We start from the raw sequence: 23,172 nt of genomic DNA, 5'->3' as shown, positions 1-23,172 counted from the left end.
AAGAAGCAGTCAATTCAACTTTAATCACCCATTTAAATGAGTTCTCTATGAAATTAAATCATAATACTATAATAGATTATAAACCTCAACTGAAAAGACTTAAGTTAAATGAAACTCTAGAAACAATAATAACTGTTTTGAAACCTAATTTGAAAGAAATGGGAATATGACGATTTACTAACTATAATAGATTATCGAGAAGCGAGATTTGTTTCTAAGAATTGATGAATCAGATTCCGGTCGAGATGTTGTTCCTTCTAATCGTTAAGTGATGAAATTTGAAGTGCAAAGAATGTTTAATTAAGGAAGAAGACCAGAACCAATATATTGTACTCCCCATCTCACAGTAGCACTTGTGCAGTACACCTTATACCTTATTTCTGCCAATTTAAACAATAGAGCTTCTAGAGTACGTAGGTGCACCGGTACGCAGGCTTCTGGTCCCAGTTTTTTATTTTAGTATTTTTTTGGTAACCGGCTATGTAAGTTTAATAATATTTAATTAAAAGGGTGAAAAGGTAATTTACAACGTAGATTTTAATTTAGATTAGAGAAAAACCAACGCCCTCTTCATCTATTTCCTTTCCATTGTTACCAACATTCAATTGCCACCAGCCATTTGAAGCTTTTTATTCTCGTCTCTTTCTCTCTCTCTCTCTCTTCTCTCGCACAAACAAAAATATGCAAAACTTCATTCTCTGTTGTGCAACGTAGCTGATGTAATTTAATAACAAAACAGCCGCAATCAAATAAAGGTATTTAACTAATTCTCATTAATCTATCTTCCTAAAGAAATTACTTTTTTAATTGTGTTCTTGAAAGGTATTGTCACTACTTACTGCATCGGTTTGCTCATTATTAACTGTCAAGTTTTTAGTAACAAACATCCAACGAAGAGCACCAATGTACATGACATGTAAATGACATGTAAATGGAAACGAAAATAGATTGAATTGCTTATTTGCTTGTGGTCCAAGCTAGTAATGTAGAAACCAAAAGAAACTAATCAAATACTCATTTTGCCTGATAGTATTATCCTGAAAAAATATGCTTAGCTAATATTACCATGTGTTCTCTGAATGACTAACATTTTTAAGAAGCCTTCCAACATGCTTTGCTCTTGTGTCCTGTCACAGTATGTTAAACATACTATGTCACTATTATTCAACTTGAGAAATACCTATATCTAATTGCTTATGGCTTTTGTGAGCTTATTCGACAACGTGCACTCATTTGTTTTTTAAATCCAAGTATAATGTGGTCTTGTATTTGGATCTTTTGTGAAAAATCTTGAACAAGTTCTCATTAGAGTCACCACATGATCTGAATGTCTAATGATATTCTTTTGCTTGAATAAGGTAGAGGATGAATTGCCAATCAAAATAAAAAAGTAGAGAGGACTCACCTGCCAGAGAAATCTATGAGAAGCTTCTTTAGGCTGTGCAACCTTGAAGACCACACATTTTCTACGGCTGTAGTGTGTTTAGGTATACTTGTTTTGACTCAAGCTCTTTTACATGTTGTAGCTAGTACATTTTCACTTCCAAAAACTTCTACAACTTAGCTGAAGATGGCAGTTCTGAATTTTGTTCTGCAAAATGAAAGTTTACCCTGGATTTTATGTATTTACTTATAATTGAAAAAAATAATAAGAGAATCCCAACTTATAATTGTTGTTGTAGTTCAGTAGTTGTAGTTGTTGATAGGGTAAGGACAATCCCAACTTGGTGCCTTTGATCATTTAAGTAGACTAAGTTTGTCCTCTGCTAGTAAATTGAAACAACTTGCATGCTCTGCTCTACTTCATGAGTTGCCCCCCCCCCCGCCCCGCACCTTTTCTTCTTCTTTCGTGACATACACAAGAGAAATCAATATTGTATTTTCAGGCTAATTCCTAGCCTTGTTAAAGTATTGAGGTCCTGAGGTGTATTTTATATAGTCCTAGTCGCAAGCTTAGTTGAATATGATATTTCATTCCTCACTGCAAATTGAACTCGGGAATGAATATATGCTTATATGCTTATCTTTAATCTATTTTTAATCTTGTTTTCCAATTTTCAACCACTAGACGACTTACAGCTGCCGGTTATAGTCTTTTTAACAATTGAGTTTGCTCTCCTTGATGCATGAAGAATGTCTTTCAAATTGCATCAATAACATCTGAAGTTGAAAAGGTTATGCATCCACTCCCTTTGTTCCATTTATCTTGGGCAGCACCACATGAATTCGGAAGTTTTAGCTTAATTCTCACAAAACAAGCATCTAGTACTCTTGTAGAAAGAATCTCGATTTTTTGTATTCCATCTTCAGTAGAAACTGCCTTGTGAAGCAGTGTTCTTGCTAAATCAACAATGAGTGCTTGAGCCAAATAACCTTGCTCTTCCAAACTTTGTCTCTTTTCCTTCTTGTGCAAATGAAAGCAAATGACAGTCAACTTTGCCTACCGTATCACTTTATCAAGCTTTCAAATTCTTGCATCTTCTTCTTCCTATTTCTGAAGTCATAAGTGTCATGTTCTTAGAGACACTCAAGGTACATACTTATAGGTGTGTCGCGTTAATGTGGTGCCAGCCTATTTCCACTTGCATTGTAGGTTGTTTTCATGGTGTTCATGCTTCTGTGTGCCTTCTTCTATCAATTTGTTCCGAAGGATTCATTTCCATTGCCCAATTCATTATTACATAGTTCTCGATTGAATTATTTGTAGGCTAATGAGACAAGTTGGATTTGTTATCTCAAATAAATGAACTTACCTTGAATTTGTCCCAGAGTTTTTAAATAGGTAGCTCATTAGACTTTGCTACTGACACATCAAGTCCTAGATGATGTCTTTGAGAAAGTGGGCTACTCAAATGATTCTTTGTTTGTTTTAACTGACTTCATAATAGTATGGAAAGCTTATGCTCATTCATGTTTAAAAAAAATGTGTACCTAGTTTGTGTTAGTTTTAGCTGCAAATTATTACTAATATCATTTTGTAAATAAGCTAACATTATATTCTTTAAGAAAAATTGAGTGACCTTTTGGGTTGTAGGTAACATTAGATTCCCTGATTCTAAATTTCGTGGTACATCCTAATGGTTTTGCACGGACGACCCAAGTCGCATAAGGCATTGCTTGAAGATTGGCGTTGTTGGGTTTGGAGTGCTTACTTGGTAGTTTTAGTTATTTCTTTTCTAGGTTACATGGACACGCCATATTTTGAAAAAAATCCATGTCAGATACGTAACCACGTGTCCGTGTCAGACACATATTGCAAGTAATTTACCTCCAATTTTGATATTTTGCCGTGTCCGACAATTCGTATCCGTGTCCGATACGGCGTGTCAATGTAACCTAGTTTCTTTTAGGGTTCTATGTTCATGGATCTAAAAATATAGAATTGAGTGGTTTAGATTGGAGATATGTTAAAAGATTATTATATGGATGAGGTTATTGATAGTGGGTTATTGCTGGGTCATCAATCTTTGAGATTTATGACTTACGAGTGTGTTTATCAAAATTGTTAGTCTGTTCATTTCACCATATTATGCTCAATAATTCTCACTAAAATGTTGCCTGAGCTATTTTGTTTCTCAAAATAAAATCTAATTTCTCGTTAGGGCCAAACACGATATGAATAGAGCTAAAGGAGAGTGTAGCTGAACTGGCGAAGGCCAAAGAGTTTGAGGATGGAGTGTTTGTAGTTTCCAAAAAGCCTTTGATAAGAGCCCAAAACTGTAGTTTTAACCCCTAATAATATTACATTTAGACCAATTATGTGTATAATAAATATGAGTTAGTAATGTTTACGTGCGTTTATGTATTTTAGGCATTGGAGTTAAATATGTGAAGAAATATGTCACTTTTGCAAGTTAAAGGAGCAAGGGTTGGTTGTTAAGAAGTTTTATGATTAAAGGCCAAGATTCAAGAAGAAAAAACCTTTTTAAAGCCCGGTCAAAACTGAAAAGTCAAAGTCAACACGGGCAAAAATAGAGCATAAAAGGCAACAAAACTTCCACAGGCCGTATCTTTGGACTCAGACCTCGGAATTGGGCCTATTATATGTCAAAATGACCGGATCGGAAAGAGCTTTCTAACGGTCTTAGTCTTGACCCAATCAGAGGAGCAAAAGTGGATAAAAGGCTATTACAATAACTTCCAGTAGAGAAACCCTTTTTGGACTTAAGTAATTAGGTTTTGGGCTTGATTTAAGGGCCCAAAACATGGCTCCAAAGCCCATGCACGAAATTGTAAACCTAGCCCTCTCTTATATAAAGAGGACTAAGGCATAACTCTCTAGTTACTTAGTTAGCAACCTATTACTTAGTTATTATTTAGCAACCTAGGTTTTAATTCATTAGCTCTTTCGTTAGTTTGAAGTTAGTTGTTTTGTTCTTTATTATTCCATTAGATTAATAAAATCCAAGTTATTGTTCTTCATTATGTCTTCCTCTTATTTATATATTAATTATAGTCTAATGACTTCTAGCTAAACCTCCATTAGAGGGGTTTGATGAAGCTTTAATAAAGACTTGATGTGCTAGTTAGAATTATTCCATTTAAGAGTTTCACTCTAGTAGGTTAGTTGATTCGCCATGAGAATGGGTTGAACTTCCTCACATGCTAATTATTAGTTGGTAGAGATTGCCATGAATAATTAAGGATCAATTACTTAATCTTTATTGTTTAAGATTGCAATAATCTACACTAGCATATTAGGAATTTATATAAGTGGAATCAAATCCCCCTAATCCCTTCTCCATATTCACATCTTAGTATTAATTTGCCATAGTATAATCTAGTTATCATAATTAAAATCACCGCATTAGTATAATTAAATCCATACTCTCATTCGTTTTGTTAGAATTGTTAGAATTAGGGAAATTTACGTTTAAACAAGCTAGGAGTGGAACGAATTCTCTACTCCACATATTTCACGATAACTGAGAGTAGAATCTTTGATCATAGCAGTAAATATCATTTAGTTTTACTTATTCATAGTATAACTAGTTAAGAGTAGGTACAACTATTGTTTTATATCTTATCAAATGGCGCCGCTGCCATCTTAGTTCTGTTTAAATTCTTTTCTTTTAGTATTTTTTATCCTACCAAAACCCCATTAAACCTACCCACCCTTGTTTGGTTATGACTATGTTTGTTTGGTTCAGAAATTTCTATTTTTTAGAATTCTACACTGAGCGTGCCCACGCCCACCGTACGTTATTTCTGAAGCTCACCCACCCTCAAAGTACTGGACATTCTCGGTCAGGGCAAAGCTGGCTTCGGCGCCTCTTCTACTTATTTCAAAGCGTGCCCACCCTTTCCGATCTGACCGATATACACAGGTTAGTTCAAACTTTCGTTTGTTCAAAGTTGTTAAGTGTTTTCAACTTCTTAAATACACTGACTGATAGGGTTATATACTAAAATCATTACTTTTGTATTAACTCTAATTCTTTATATTTTGAATGAGAATCATATGGGCAAATGTTATACATATTATATATGTTATTAGTTATATGCATGTGTCTAATACTTTATGTTGTAGATGATATGGTGTGAACACACAGAAGATCATATCATCAGTACCTTATAAAGTATAAGTAATCGTTCACAACCTAGATGGATTTGGACAAACCATTAGTACTGTTGTAGTATAATATGGTATTAGTCTATCTTGACTATAGGATTAGACTAGTACACTTTGTGTGTATTGAACAGGACCAAGTGAGGTTGTTTCTCCTTATACTGACTATATAAGAGGACAAACACCTCTGTTATTATGGATACTTGTCCTCATAATCCGGATATAATAACAGGCACTTACATGTATTGTACATTGCTTTAAATCATCAATGGGTGAGATTCATTTGTGAATCAACAAACTCGATGGATTGGGTAATGACATTGTATGTAAGGTGTGCTATTGATTATAGAAGGAATCCGTGTCCCGCAAGAAGTCGGGTTGATGATGTCCCCTTGAGGAGCTCAAAAAGATTGTCATGTAAACCCTGTAGGTGGATTTATTCCGACATGACAATGAGGTTGAGTGGTACTACTCAAGGACATAAGAAGTTGATTAATGTAGTTGTCAGTAACTTGACTTAATCAACGGACATTTGATATCTTAAACACGGGGAGATCAACGAGCATATAATATGGAGCCCATAAACGCTGACACATAATTTGGGATTAGGGCGGTAGTGTAACAATGGCCTTTAGTGGAATAAGCCATTTGTTGACGGACTTGGGCCATGTGTTTGGGGCGAACATGGGAAGCCCAAGCCTGTCAGGAGGCCCAACCTTAATTTCTCCTCATGGTCCTTGTTGTAGCCTATAAATAGAATACTCTTTCTCTCTGGCCGAAATTCACTATTCACTGGTTCTAAAAAAGAGGCAAGAAAAGTAGATCTGAATTCGTTTATGATCTTGAAAGAAAGAAGGGGATTGGTAGATCGTTGCCCATACAATGTCCAATCTGTTCTAAAGGAATACAACAGAAGATCAAGAGGTTGATTGTTGATTCGGATTCATAAAGCTTGGATTCTCAGAGTTATCAAAACCAGATCTAAAAGGTATGTTTTCCAATCACAAATTGTGAGAACCCATTGATTTTGCTGCGCGTGGTTCTCGCAATTTGTAGAAATAGTCATTCTGAAATAACTGTTCCTACACTGACATTGTGTATACAAGACGCTATTCAAACGCATAGCAAGGAGGCATTCATGTACTCCTTCTTCCACTCCTCGCCTCTCCTGTCAGAGGAGTTTTTGATTATAGTATAAAAGGGTTGTTTGTATTGCTTTAATATTGGCTTTAGCCTTGCATGATGCTTAGGCCCGATAAGAGTGCTTATAAAGTATTGTAATTGTTAAGCCATTAAGCTTAGTAAAGTAGAATGAAATTAAGATTACAACAATTGACCAATTTATTTGAATGAGTATAATGTTGAATGCAATCTAGTGTTTAATATGGATAAAACATATATAGTCGTGGCTTCAAAAGTGGTAAAAGTTGCCTACTCACCTAATAGGTAGGGATCAAAATTAAGCCAAGTAGTTATGGTTCTCCTATTTACAGGCGATTGTTGAGGCGTGACTATTGATTGTTGACATCAACACCAGTTCTTTGTATGTAATGTGAGTTATTGTATTTGACTTGACGTTTGAGCATCTCCAGAGAAATACTGCTTAGCTAATCTCCACATTTTACATATTTTATACTAGGAGATTTAGAATTCAAAGAAGGCATCTATGCAAAAGTCGACGCCGAGGTTGTACTAATTAAACTCTGAGATGGGCACTACTAGGGATGGAAATGGGTCGGGTTCGGGTGGGTTGGATCATGGTATATCATGGCTACAAACTTTGGGAGCTATGCTGCTATGGGCAATATCGGTGTGTTTTCAGTTTAGGTTTTGGTTTTTGGCCACGGTCATGTTTCTTTCTCTATGAACTGTAGATATTGACCTGTGTTTTTATATCTGTTAGATCTCTTGAAAAGTAAAGGAGCCCGGAATGAAAAGTTAGACAACGAAATATTCTACCTAGAATTACGGTAACCATCTTTCTTGTTAATTCAAAATCCTTTTTTTATCGAAAAAAAGAAACAACGGTAACCACCTTTCTCTTTCTCTCTCTCCCGGTTTTCTTCCCCCCTTTCTCTCTGAACACCACCACACAGACTCGAAGAGAAGAGTGGATGTCTCAACTCACTCCCTCACTTCTTTAGCTCATCTCTCTTCCTCATAGGTGCATTTTTTCCCCATCTCTCGTTTGGCTTGGGTTATGGAAATAATTTCATTTATTATTGTTGTCCGTGTTAGACTTTTATGATTACACAATTTTTGGTCTAAAGTAGTTTTCTTTTGAATCCAGTTTGTCTTGCACTTTCAAGACCTAACCAGTCCTCTTGGATTCGTATTGGGTTATGTTCCGACTCAACCATCTCAAGGAGAACGTTGGGGAAGAACAAACTGGTTAATTTTACCGACAAGGTTTGTTTTTTTGTTGTTGTTGGTGATGGTTTTGAAAGCACGAGGTAGATGATGTCCAAAAATTTCATAAATTGAAAACTTTTTGCAAAATTGATTCGTTTAGGTTAAAATTTGTATTATGATATATCCAACCGAGTTTTCTAATTGATGGACATGATTGTTTTAGGATTTTAGACAGTAATTTCAAATGAAAAGAACTTTAATTTTCTTTTGAGACGTGGAGAATCAGGTGAATATTGGTCTTTTGTGATTTGGAGCTGCAAAGTAGTGTACGTTTTCTCTTTATGTTGCCATACTTTGCTTTCATATATGTCAATACTATTTTTTGTATTGCTTTGTGGTTACTATTAGTGTTGTATCAGTGTATTCTTTGTTGTATGCTTTGGTTGAAGCTTTTATAAACTATGTTGGAAGAAATGTGCATGATGGAACCAGGAAACAGTAATCTGATAGGTTTATCTTGCTCACATATTCCATGTTCTAGATATAGGCGCAACTATTTTCAATGCTGGGAAGGGTGCAAATGCTTTCAAGTTGATATATGAATGCAGGGATGGATAATTCTATATGTTTCTAGATGACCATGTACATATTGTCGAGTTTTTACATTGAATAATCCATGTTGTCCTTTGTTTTATCATGTCTTATGTACTGTTTGCCCGATTTGATCATGAGTACGTCTGAAGTCCTGTCTTTTCTTGTTTTATAACAAGTGTTGCAGTGACCTTAGGTGATGGTTTTAGAATGAATATGTAATACCTTGAATTTTTACACAATGGTATTTCGGTAAATTTAACGTACCATTTTAATTGATGCTAGTAGAGTCAGCGTTATTGTGAGCTTGGTCATTAAAATGATTTAATTTCGAGTATTGGTTAGTGAATTTGTGTCTTTGATATTATTTACTGGGCCGAAATACATTTTACGTGCTTTCTAGTTAGATTGTGTTCCTGAGTTTTGTCGCGCATGCCGAAAATTTTAAGGATTGAGAGCGAGTCAATTGTTTCATTAAGCACATATATATACTAGGGTAGTACTACCAAGTACCAATTCATCTAGTTTTATAACAATTAATAGGATTTAATTTAACAATGTTAGTTAATTTCATGGGTGCAATTTACTATATATGAACTTAGGAGCACTATATACCAATATAATTAGTTAAATCATATGCATATGTATTTAGAGTATTATTAGTTGTAGCTAAGGGTTGAGTGGTTGACCGTGACAAAGAATACCAAGAGTTGGTCATTAGTCTGCATTGCATGGTTGCTGAGTACATCATATCATGTAAACACCTCAGCTCCTACTTGAGTTTAATTAAGAGTTGATGTGGTTCACCACTTTATTATTGTCTTAGTTGGGGACACCTCCTTCGGAAAAGGTACGAGAGCTTATCATCTAAATTAGCTAAAAGTGAGAAAAGGGACGCCTCTTCACCTGAAATGAATTATCACCATTATAAGCTTGGAAGGCTACAGCCATGAGCTCAACATCTCTTGCTAGTTAGTAATAGAAAGAGGAACTAGAATCAGGTAAGTAGCACTTTGGTAAGGGAGCTTAAAAGCCATATATTGTTAGAGGTAGGAAAAAGAAAAGAGATAAGGACGACCAGAAAATGAAACAACAGGAAACGAGATATGGAGGAAGCAAGCTTGTATAGGAAGAGGAAAAAAGAGAACTCTAATTCTCCTTATTTTAGTGTTGATAAAAGCTGGTTTCTCACTAGTTTAAGGGTTGGGTATATGGATCATTCAAGGTGGTTAAAAAGATTGAATTTGAACATTTAATTGATATGTTTAATGGTGTGGAGATTTCAATATTCAATTGAGGAAAGAAAAGGGGACCGACTGTTGGATATTATTGCTTTAGTTTTGGAATGCATTTCTTTTAATTGATCATTATACTTTCTAGCTTGGTGAATCAGAAGGAGATCAGGACCTTAAGCTAGCTTGGTGGGAAAAGGACGACACCAAGTCATGTGATTCCAATCTCCACAATATATGCATACAAGATACAAGGTAAGTCAAAGTACTAGTGTGACAATGAATCCAAATAAGTGCACTTTAGTGGTGGTGGGTGAAATTGTCAAAGTTCAGTCTTGATGGTGGTAATATCCTAACAATCTCTTGTATGGTTTTTAACAAATTCACTAAGTTGGTAGTTCAAACACCAGATAATAGAAATTCTACTGTGTTTAGTCATTGCTTCCATATTGTAGACTAGAGGTTTAAGAATACTTGATCTTTTGCTGCAGTCTGCCCAGGGAAGATGCGTTGGACTGACTTCGCGCTAGATTTTGTCGTAGTTAAAGTTGGAGTTAGGTTTCATTGACCTAGGGAGAAAAGTTAGTTCTCTGTGTCTAGTTTCTAACAGTTTCAGTTTCACTGTATTTGGATAACTGAGTTGGGAGTTGTCTTTTGAAAGGTCAACTGTTCCAACTCAATTTCATGCACCTCTTACACATATTTATTGTAATATAATCACTACCATGGACTGGTTTGATCTTTTCTTGCTTTCTTTATGTCTTTGGACGTTCAAGGATCAAGTAAGTAGTTCCTCAAATATATCCATAGTCATGGTTTTCTACTTGTATGATTGTTAGAAGGTTAAACACGTGTTGTAGTCTGCTATAGGAAGCTGCACTGGTCTGATTTTGACCTCACTTTTGACAAAGTTTGAGTCAAATTTAGGCTTTAGTTTCTTAGACAGAAAAGATAGAGGTATATGTCAAATTTCAAATGAACCAAGTTTCATTTGATTTGGACATCTATGCAAGGAGTTATGAATTAGGAAAGACAAGTAGTTACAACTTTATTTTTATGCTCGTTTTACTTTCAATTATATTATGTCATGTAGGTGGCACATAAAGTTGTCAATTTGCGTGTTTATATTATTGTCGTATCCTTGCTTTTGACATAAGTTTTAGAGGACATTCCACCTAGGGAAAAAAATATTTAGGGATCCCAGTGAGAAAAATAATAAGATAAAACCAAAAAGAGAGACTAATAATCAACATTTGTGGCCTTCCTAATCGGAAAGAGCAACCTTACACATTATTTAATTTGAGTATATTATGTAGACTTAGCTAGAACTCGTTAATTTGTCATTATTGTAAGCCCCGAAATTAATACTAACTTGGACATATAGACTTAGAAAATAAGGGAATCGAAAGTTGTGAAATTTGTTTGAATTGTTGTGTTGTTGAATTGGAAATAAGGAAATTGGCTTAAATTGTAAAATTGTTGCATTGCTGTGTTGAATTGGAAATAGGAATATTTTCATCAAGTTTGTGTTTAGTTTGATATATGGTCATGAAATAAACGCTTAATTGGAACGATGTATTATGTCAAAACATTGTTAGATCTAAATTTAAGCTCTATTGACATAGCATTTACTTATCAAACTGATCAAATTGTTATTGATGTAATCCTCTTGATATTGTTTCTAATTTAGGTTCTTGAGAACTTATATTGGATTATGGCACCGAAGCGAAAGAGGCCTTCTTAATCCATTGGTAATAGGGCCCCGACTGTGAAAAATTGTGAGGTTTCTCATCAAGATTTTGTATCTTTGTCGGCTTATGCAACATACATAGATGAGATTTGTAATAATAGACCAGCTTTGGAATGCCAGGTTTTTCTCAACGAGATCGGTGATGATATTATTACCGAATGGATCAACTGGCAAAACTTGATGAAAATAAAAGGAGTGGCATACCCCCATTTGGTCAAGTTATTTTACGCAAATATTCATGGAGTGGAAATGAAAAAACTCATTTTCAAAACAAAAGTCTGTGGGAAAGATATTTTAGTTACTCCTGCAAGCATCGTGTCAACCCTTAAGGTTTCTCGAGACGTTCAACTTTTTTATCCATTGAAGGTCAATTTTCAACAATGTGACAAAGATTTTATTACCAAGTTTGTTGGAGGGGGGTCTTATGAAAATAGTCTGCCATAGACTAGAATGAAGTTGCGGTTCCGTATTCTCCATCGAATATTATTCTCAACTGTCCTGCCAAAATGTGGTCATTTTAACCACATCAACGACTTTGGGATTTATCTGATCAATGCAATGCAGAAATGGGATAAACTCGACTTGGGAACTATAATCTGGCATAATATTGTGGAGCATTCAGGTAAAAGCAAAAAGAATATATGTTTGCCTCATGACATTCTTATCAGCAAAATCATCACAGGCGTTGTGTTCCTCCCCATTGTATGTGTATTCAGCAGGATTCTCCTATTAGCCGACTTACTGTCTCAACGATGACAAGTAGAACTGTGCCCAAACAAAATAGTGATAACGACTCTCCAATAGCGGTTGCTGCCAAAACAAATGACATTTACCGGCTAATGCTGAGTATAAAATCCTAACTGGACTTAGTGGTAGAATACTTTAGGAAGACATGCCCAAACTTTCCATCCTCTTTGGAACTCAATACAGTCAGTTCCTTTGGATTGCATTCAGATTGTATCCCATATGATTTTGAGGGTCCTGAGGAAGAAGAGGGGAAAAAGGATCCCATTAGATATAAATATGGAGGAAAATGCTAATGATAATGTGGAAGTTGAGACGGAAGTGGATGGTGACAATGAGGAAGTTGAGAAAGTTGAGGCGGAAGCAGATGGTGACAGTGAGGAAGATGAGGAAATTGAGACGGAAGTGGATGGTGACAGTGAGGAAGTTGAGGCGGAAGCAGATGGTGACAGTGAGGAAGATGAGGAAGTCGAGACGGAAGCAGATGGTGAAAGTGAGGAAGTTGAGGTGGAAGCAAATGGTGATGAGGAGTAGTTTGAATGCATTGTTAATCAAGTATTCCATCATGTTCTTGTCGCCGCTTTATCTTATTTATCTTGACAATAGAGCATGTTTTTGGATTTAGTTCTCCCGTTGACTCATTTTTATTTAATTGTTCAGGTGAATTGCAATGAACAATGAAAGAGAGGATGGGTTGCATTAAAAGGGACACAAGTATCTTCTACTATTGAATCTAGGGTTATGTACATTAAATGAAATTCACACCTCTTGTTGTAATCCCTTAACTCTATTCCGAGATGATTTACTCGGTAGCACACTTTTTATCTTGTTTTATGATGGTTTGGCACTTCGGTTGATTATATGGGCATTTTAAATAAAATATTTGGCAATTGCATTTCTATGTCAGTTTTATCTTATCATTAATACATACAACTCCGTTGTTTACTTCTAATCAAGTATGAATTTCTATTAAGTATAAATATATTTTTACAGTACTTTATGAGGTAGGATGGAACTCTTTATTAGGTAGGATGGAACTCTGACGTTTTTCGTTAGGGTTTTAAAGATTGCTAAACAACATCTCACTTATACATTTGTTTTTGTCATCTGCAAGTGAATTTCCAAGGTCTGATTGAAGGTTAGTAAATCTTACTAAAGGCTAGATATTTGCTGCAAGGGTACTTCTTGTTTTAATTGTTTGTTTTGTCTTCTTGGCCTTACAAAAATGAATATTTAGATTGTTAGCTCACTTGTATGAATGCGTAACAGGCCCTTAACACCATGCATAAACATACCCCGATCAACTGCTCCTTGTTCGTGTACTTCTAAAGCAGCTTGAATTGGTGACAGGCAGCTTGAATTAGTGTGGGAGGTGAGTTCCTTGAATCAGTGTGGATGGACAAGAACTTTGGTTCAGTGGCTGGTCATTAGGTAGAAGTAGAAGGCTATGGCTTTACTCTCGTTAATATGGGTGTTTGGTTCATAGTTTTATTTTCATTCTAATATCATGGGTACCTTGTCTAGATATAATTTTGTAGTCTAGTGGTGCATGCCGAAATTCAGTTGCTCCACCATTACATGAGTAAACGATAAGGTAAGTACTTTCCAATTAAAAGATGGCGTGCGGTAAAATCGGTGTTAGGATGGTTTTGTCGCAAAGACGAGTCACCGCGTTAATAATTTGATTATAGGGGCTTTATGTGCAAACTGTTTTCAGGGACGTAATCCCAAAAACTGTTTTAGGGACCTTTCTAGAAAGAACTTTTTTTTTGGGTTTTTGTTAAATTTCATATTTTATTTTATAGGTTGGGCTTTTTGGCAAAAAAAAAAAGAGATAGTGTAGAACAAAAAGAGGAAAAAAAAACATAAGAGTGGAGAAGGAGGGGGGGTTGAAGAACAGAAAAAGAAGGAAAGAAAGAGAGATGGTGTACAGGAGAGAAGAAGAAAGGGAAAACAGGAGAGACATAGAGAGTTGACCAGTAGGAGTGAGGAGAGAAAGAAAGAGAAAAAGAAAAGAGAAAAAGTGAAATAAGAGGGAGAGAGACTAGGAGGAGAGAAGTGAGGAAAGAGAAAAGAAAAAGAGAGAAAAAGAGGGAGAGAGAGAAAGAAAGAGAGGAGGAAAAAGAGAGAAAAAGGAAAAGAGAAGGATGGAGGCAAAACTCGGACAATCACGATGTCCAAACGTCAGCGACAGCTCAGGAATTTCTTTGATTTTTGTTTAAGCCCTAAAAGTTTGGGGTTTTAGAATTCGACTTGAATTCAACTAATTTGATGTTGATAGTGTTTTAGAATTCGACTTGCATATATAATTGTAATGATGAACTATCGGAGTTCGTAAGTGTAATTTCATAAAGAGATGTGAACTTTGATGTGTGTTATTAGTGAAGTATATATATATATATTTGAGGTCCGAAGGTTCAAGTGATGATATTGAAGTGACTATCGTGGTCATGGCTAGGGATATTTGTTTCTTATGTTATGAATAAAATATGATGATATAGTTTTTTTGATTGGAATATGATGGTATAGTTAAGTTATAAATGTCTTAAGTGTTAGTTATTTTCGCTTAATTAAACTGTGATTTGCATGAGGGTAGACCATACTAACTCTTTGTGCAAGGTGCATGTCTACCTTATGAAACTAACTCAGGTAAAGGTAAAATTATAGATAAATGTAGTTATTTTGTATAATCGCCTATATGTTACTTTAGATTTTTTGTTAAGTAAAAAAGGAACTAAAATACCTCTGAGTGAGGAACTACCTGCCTTATCCCTGAATCACTCACACCAGCTTTATGCTGACCCCCGTAATATGCTCTTTGCTTGTGGGTGCACAGAACGTAGATGGAGAGCGCAACAGAAGTGTGGAGGAAGTGATAGATTGTCTTGGTAAAGTGGAGATGTAGGTATGTTAGTTTGTATAGTATAAGACATGTATTAGGGTTTATGGGATATTGTTTGTATATTTGTCGTTTTCTTTTGATTCGAGGATTGGTTACTTGATTTAACTGGCATTTGTCGAGATGGTCAAGTAGCTGGTTCTACGAATCAATATATTTTTAGTAGTTGGGTTTGCAGCTGAGGTATGAGGTTTTATATTTGGTTTGGATGAATTCTTATTAAATTTTCAGGTTATGACATGTTTTATATTTATGAAATGTTGAAAATACAGAGGAAACTCTACCGAATTGTTTTTAGAATGTGATGTTCAGTGGTTGTTTTATATTTTAGTTCTAGTTTGGACTCGTGTGAGCCAAACCTGCTCATGCCCCCTTATTAATTTCTTGCCAATACATGTATATAGGATTGGTTTGAAGAAATTATCATTGTTGCTATGTATAATATAGTTTCATGCACCTGGTAGGACTATCTAATTGTCAGTTTGAGAGATAGGAGTGGTTGGATGTACAAATTAAAATGTGCCTAGGCTTTGGGTATGATATCGAAATGTCAAGTCTAGATAGATGAACCGAAGTGTGGCTTGATTAAGATATATGTGGCTGTTATATATTACCAAGCTAATTCATTTGTTTTATGAAGAATGGTGCTTGTTTATATTAATGGAAGATGTTGTAAGTGTCTTTTGCAACAATTCCAAATGCTATTCAGTGCATTCCTTTAATTTACTCCCTTGTATACTGAAAAATGTAGAAAAAAGAATTATTTTTTGCCTTGTGGAATTTCAGGTTTCTAGGTTCAGTTAGAAATAAAACCACTAGTTAGTTTTAGCTATTTGACTGTGGAAAAAAAAATAGTAAGCAATCTTTACATGCCACTGATGTTTATTCGGGCGAAAGATCTCATAGCAACTGATTAGGTTATCAATCTTTACATGTCACTTAATCAGGTTATCAACTGATTAAGTAAATATGTCTTTTATTTAGGACGAAGGCAAAAGGTGATGAAGAATGTTCAAGTCCCATCAACTAATGCTAAGAGGAATCGATCAACAGGATTATGCGATCAATGCAATGTTAGAAAACTGCAAAAAATCACTGGAGAAGGTATAGAAGAGGCAAATCATGGCATGGCAACTAATGGAGTTTCTAAAAAGGGTCATAATATGAAGAAACAAATTACTGGTTCTAATGTTGAACATACAAAAGAAGCAAAGATCATTGCTGAATTAGAAAATGTGTCTGACCTAGATAACATTACTTTCATTAAAGCTTTAGAGCTCCTTGATGATGACAAAAAAGCAAGGGTGTTCATGGCGTTAAGGGTGGAGAGGCGAAGGGAATGGTTGCTATATCATCTAACCAAAAAATGATGTGGAATATGGGAACTAAAGTGGTGATACATTTTGTATTTGTTGCTGAAACTGTATATCTTTTCAGGGGTCATTCAGTGCTTTAGTTAGTTTTTTGTCTATAAATTTAAAATGTGGATACTGGTTGCTAATGTGATGATCGATTTTGTATATGGTGCTAAAAATGTATATTTTGTTCAGATCATTAGCTGCTTTAGTTGTTTATGAGTCCCATTTAGATTTTAGAATGTGGGGACAAGAGTGATGATCCATTTTGTCTATGTTGCTAAAGATGTCAATTTTGTTAAGGATAATTTCATTACTCATTAGATGCTTTGGTTTTTATGACTATGTAATTATTGGGAGATACGCGTGACTTAATGTAGTAAGAACTTATTTTGGATGTGATACTTCTTGTTGTTATGTTCTCTCTCTAAGAAACCCTAGAAAAGTTTTTTCTAACTCTCACAAAGAAAAAGTCATATCTAACTCTCTCACAACGAAAAACTCATTTTTTCACTCTCTCTTGATCCCTTATATAGTGGGTTACATAACTGACTTACGGGTCGATAACATATTATATGTATCATCCTGACATACAGCGTATAACAACATGTCACCATTGTTACAGTTTTGGTTTGCCAAAGTAAGGATAATACATACAATGTCTGGATGATACATATTATATAGCATCTTGTTGAGCACCATTATCACTTGGTTCTCACCATTCTTACTGGAAGTTTTGGTCTACCAAAGTAAGGATGATACATACAATGTAGCATACAGTTGTCTGGATGATACATACTATATAGCATCTTGTTGAGCACCGTTATCACTTGGTTTTCACCATTCTTACTAGAAGTTTTGGTCTGCCAAAGTAAGGATGATACATACTATATAACATCCATTATTTGGAATGATATATACATACCGTATACCATCCTGTTGAGCACCATTATCACTTGGTTCTCACCATTCTTACTGGAAGTTTTGGACTGCCAAAGTAAGGATGATACATACTATACAACATCCATGATTTGGAATGCTACATACCATATACCATCCTGTTGAGCACCATTATCACTTAGTTCTCACCATTCTATCTAATTTAGCTCAACAATAGATCTTGATTTTTGCATTTAGTTCTCCTGTTGACGATTTTTTATATAATTTTTCAGGTGAGCTACAACGAACCTTAGAGAGAGGATGGTTTGCGTTAAAGGGACACGTGTATCTTCTTCCGATCATTTAATGTTGGGTGTTATTATGTACTCTTGATAAAATTCATTGCTATTGTTGTCTTATAAATTATTCTAAGATGATTTACTAGGTCTTACTTGTTAACTTATTTTATTTTATTATGGTTTGGCACTTGGGTTGATTCAGTGGCCATTTTAACATTTCATAATTTCCTTTACCAAACGGTTTTTTCTCATCATGAATACATAGAACTCGTTGTTTACTATTTGGCAGGTCTATTTCTATGACAGTATTATCAGGAATACAAATTAGTTGTTTAATGGAAGTTGTATAATATTTCGCACTTGGTTTATTATGGATCTTTTTTATCATGAACTAAACTCTGGACTTTATGGGGAAACTCTGCACTATATTTTTTCTTTGAATGAGAACACCGTCACTATGCACTCATCGCACTTGGTTTACTATGCACTCATCTAACACTAGATTTTGGTTAATTTTATGCTGCCTTTATGTTGTGTTATATTGTTTTTTTTAAAAAAAATCAGTTTGGGGTAAGGCTGAAAATATCGAATTCGAGCAATATATCATGTACCCCATAAACCAAGATATATAGGTGGATATATATCCTTTTGTTGACGGGAATGGTTATATTAACTCCACCTTAGAATGACTCCAAAGTTACTCCACTCCTAAAAGTTGACCTACGATATGAATTGAGGGCTAATTTTTTGTAAGGAGATATTTCACATGATGAAGAATACCTCCACAAAAAATCAGCTTAATTGAATAAGTTTAACCTTGTCAAAAGTGTTATGAATTCAAAAGTTGTTATGAATTTAATTACATTATAAACAATTTTTGATAATGTTGTAGATCTTCAAATGAACTTCCAAAGTATAGCATATAGCATCCTTTTGGTCTACCAAAGTAAGGATGATATATAGTATATAACATTCATTATTTGGAATGCTACATACCATATACCATCTTCTTGAGCACCATTATCACTTGGTTCTCACCATTCTTACTAGAAGTTTTGGTCTGCCAAAGTAAGGATGATACATACTATATAACATCCATTATTTGAAATACTACATACCATATACCATCCTTTTGAGCACCATTATCACTTGGTTCTCACCATTCTTACTGGAAGTTTTGGTCTGCCAAAGTAAGGATGATACATAGTATATAACATCCATTATTTGGAATGCTACATACCATATACCATCCTTTTGAGCACCATTATCATTTGGTTTTCACCATTGTTACTAGAACTTTTGGTCTGCCAAAGTAAGGATGATACATAGTATATAACATCCATTATTTGGAATGCTACATACCATATACCATCCTGTTGAGCACCATTATCACTTGGTTCTCACCATTCTTACTGAAAGTTTTGATATACCAAAGTAAGGATGATACATACAATGTAGCATATTGTAATGTTTAATATTTTGCACTTGGTTTATTATGGATCATTATCATGAACAAAACTCTGGACTTTATGGGGAAACTATGCACTATTTTTTTTTCTGAATGAGAACTCCATTCTGACATCAGCACTTAACTTGTCATACATATGTAGTTAAATATTTTTTTTTGAATAAGTGGTTAAATATTTGTTGCATGGCTATTGGACTGATGTCTTACATATGTAGTTATCCATTTCACAAGCCTGCGCACTGTAGATTTTGGCATATTTTTTTTGTAAAGTGAGCTCAAAATTGTATTAAGTATGGGAAAAAGGGTAGGAGATTTGCAAGAGTTTAAGTGTAAAATAAAGAATAGAAATAAAGAAAGGAGAAAAGATGGCAGCATACACTGATGAAGTGAGATTGTAACCCGTAGGCCTCCAATATATCACTGCATTAGGTACAACTTCCATTCAATCAAATCTAAAATAAGTTCTAGTGTAAGCCTCCCATTTATATAGCCATGAAGGCTTACCATGATACATAAAGGGGGACTCAGAAGACATAGTTTTTGCTCAACAAACTCTTTTCATTAGTAAATAATTTCATTATCTGACATTAGTTTACAACCAACCAACCAAGATACAACTTCAAACATTTACAAAACCAACAAAATAAAACCTAACACCATGCCGGAAAATCGTTTCACGTCTAGCTTACCCAGCCATCATAGCCTCGTTCTATTAAGTTCAATCTATAAAAAAGGAAAACAAAACAAAAACAGATAGTAGTTAGGTTCAATAGATCGTAAAGTGACAAAATTTAATATAGTACAGTGTGCAAGTATGCTACATAAGGGCTACTAGTTCAAATGGAAGAACTTCAAATATATTCTTCCAAGGTATTGAAGTAAGTGATCATACACAAACGAAAAATATAGCGGTAATGTCATGAACCAAATTTTAAAATGACTGAATACCAAAGACACATGACATCTACAGTCATTACGAAACTCGGGACGTGATACGGACTAACTACACAAAACCTAAACTATACCAAGACATATAAATCAAACAAAAATTTCTGCAATATCTCCTCTTTATTTTCAACATTTCATAAACATGAATCCTGCCAAGACCTGAAAGTCATAATAATATACATTTCATTGCTCAACCCAGCTACTTAACCATCTCGACAAATGCCAGAACAGTAAAGTAACTGATTGTTAAGCAATTATCGAGTAACTCTTTGTTTACAATATTTTCCATTATCATAAAACTTCCCGTTACCTTACACGCAACAACAATTAAAACCAAAACCAGCCCCCATGGCTACCTCGTTATATACGTGTCTCAACCAAGGACACTAGAAATAAAATCATGTAAACAATAAACCATTATTCAAACATAATATAACTTTCACCAATTTCATTCTCCATGTCCACTTTGGAAACCCGTAGCTTCCTAACCTCAACTTAATTATTTAGAAACTCGACACACAACTTAAATATTTAGAAACTAGGGTGTGTAGTTTTACTTTTTCATGTAAAACTCATAGTCCCAACCTCAGCCCATCAAGAAGAAAACTTAGGCCGAAAATGGTAAAAAATCCTAATTTCAAAAAACTAAAATCCTAGCGCACCAACTTCCGAATGGCACAATTCTTTCCACATGTATCCAAAAGCAACGAGGTTTTTTACGTTGTGAAGATAACACACAGACCTTACTTCTTTATGTTTTACAAAACTTCTCAATCTCATTCTAAATATGCTAAACCTAGGCTCGAACACCGTGCACAGAAACTGATTTTTGACACTATTTTCTGCCATCCAAACTTTTAGATACTGGAACCATCTCCATAGACCACAGAATGCAACAAGGCCAATTGGGATGGAAAGAAGACTTGTAACCCTTACTTTTTCATGTTTTTACAAGGGTTTGAATCATAACCAAACTATAACAAAACATGGTTCCAAAACTGGGGTAGAACCTAATTTCTGCTATCAGAAAACTCTGACGACCTAAATTGTGGAGACCATAACTTTCTATCAACACATCCAAATAGGTTAGGACTTACTACGTTAGATAGATGACTAACAGAACTTTCATTCAGAGTTGAATTCAATAAAAAATAACAATAATTTTGATTTTATAAGTAATATTAAAGAAAAATATAGAAATAGAAAATTTACAGTTTTTGTACCATTCATATTTTAACACCAAGCCATCATAACTCTTATTCAATTTGAATTCACATCAAAGCAACAAAATCAATATGATTTTAAGCAAGATAAAACACTATATAAACCTAAGTAAATGAGGTTACTCATCTAAATAGCAAATTCTCAAATTTTACAATCGACACCGAGCTCTCGAGTGTTGATTTCATGAGCTGTAGCTATTTACTCCCAAGCTTAGCATCCCCCATTTTCTTCTAGACCGACCAACCAACTAGCAAAGCAATTTAATTCAATCCTGCTAATCTATCGACAGCTCTTGTTATTTTTATGAAAAAAGAAAAGGAAAAAATGGTTCTTAGTAGGGGGATTTGGGTTCTCAAAAGGTCTACCCCCTTCCCCATAATGAACAAGATTACTGGAATATTCACTGGATTGATGGCACCATGGTTGTTAAAACGATCAAGCAACAACGACTACTATGAGCTTTTTATAGAATAGTTGCAAAACTGAACCTCTAGTAGACTAAAAATATCTTGATTCTTGAATGACACACAAAGTTCTCTGAATTCTTGGTCATGAACCTACATTGATCTTTTGTGATAGAAAAATGAATATAAAATATGACTTTGAAATGTGCTCAACAATGATGGATTAGGGGATTACTCAGTGAACACAGATATTACTTCTCATAACAAGAGAAGCTGTATGCAATTCCATATTTCCTACCCATGTGCTTTCTTTTGACATTGACTTGCGGTATCCATCAAATGGAACACCATCTTTAATAAATGGCTAAAGAAGTGAGTAAATGTGTCGGCTAAGGAGTGCAAAATGGTTAAGTACAACATTAACCATGTACCTAAAAATATAATTCAGCTAAGGAGTGATAAATGTGTCAATGCAACTGATTCACCAAGATTAGGTAGGGTAACATCTTAAATCCAATCAATTATCAAAAAGAAATAAAAAAACAATAATAAATGAAATATAGGATGTGCTTGGTCCAAATGATTTTCAAGGAGACAAAAAACAAAAAAAGAAACCACAAATGAACAAGTGTCCAAGAACAAGTGCTCAGTTTTCTAGGTATCCAAGAGATGTGCACTCTTACACAATATGCAATCTTTAAACAAAGACTAATAAAAATAGTCCAGTGCCCAGATATGAATGCCAACCCCATCAGTAACAATGAGCTTTAAATGCTCTTCCTCATGAGGTACTGATGGTTCAAATTTACACATGGTCCAGTGGTGCGTGTGCTCTCTAGAAGGTTAAAACATGCCTAATATAGCTACTTTAGGTGGAGAAAGCTAAGCTAGGTTACACCTTCTACACTATGACCATAAATGACCTCAAGCTACATGATGCCATTAATCTCTTGCTGGATTTTTGGCAAGCCAAAAATGTTATACCTTGTGCCTGAAACAAAACCAATATTCCTACCACATGAAGTACTTAGTGCTCTTGTAGATGCAAGTACACAAGAATCTAGGTAAAACTTGAATTTATCTCTATATTAACCTTGAAGTACTAGAGATTAGCAGATTCCAATGAAAAAGTTCAGAGAATAATTTTTGAAAAACCATATCACAATATATGATTCATACATTATTTAATGTTTGACTGATAAACATTTTCATCAACAAAAAAGAAATAATGCTTAACCCACAGAGCTTCAGTGAAGGAGTCCTAAAAACTTAACAATGAAAAAGAGGCACAACAATGTAAATCATATATTTATACTAAGTGTAACAACAGGTAGACAGACTCACATTGCAACACCCTAGGGGAAAACACAGACAGCACAACATGTATATATAGCAATAGTACTATACTATACATCACTACAAATGTAGATAATGTCTAATTGGAATAGAATTCCAGGT

This window comes from Coptis chinensis, chromosome 4, assembly GCF_015680905.1.
Source record: "Coptis chinensis isolate HL-2020 chromosome 4, ASM1568090v1, whole genome shotgun sequence".
Classification (NCBI taxonomy): Eukaryota; Viridiplantae; Streptophyta; class Magnoliopsida; order Ranunculales; family Ranunculaceae; genus Coptis; species Coptis chinensis.
Note: the sequence above shows the minus strand (reverse complement) of the source record.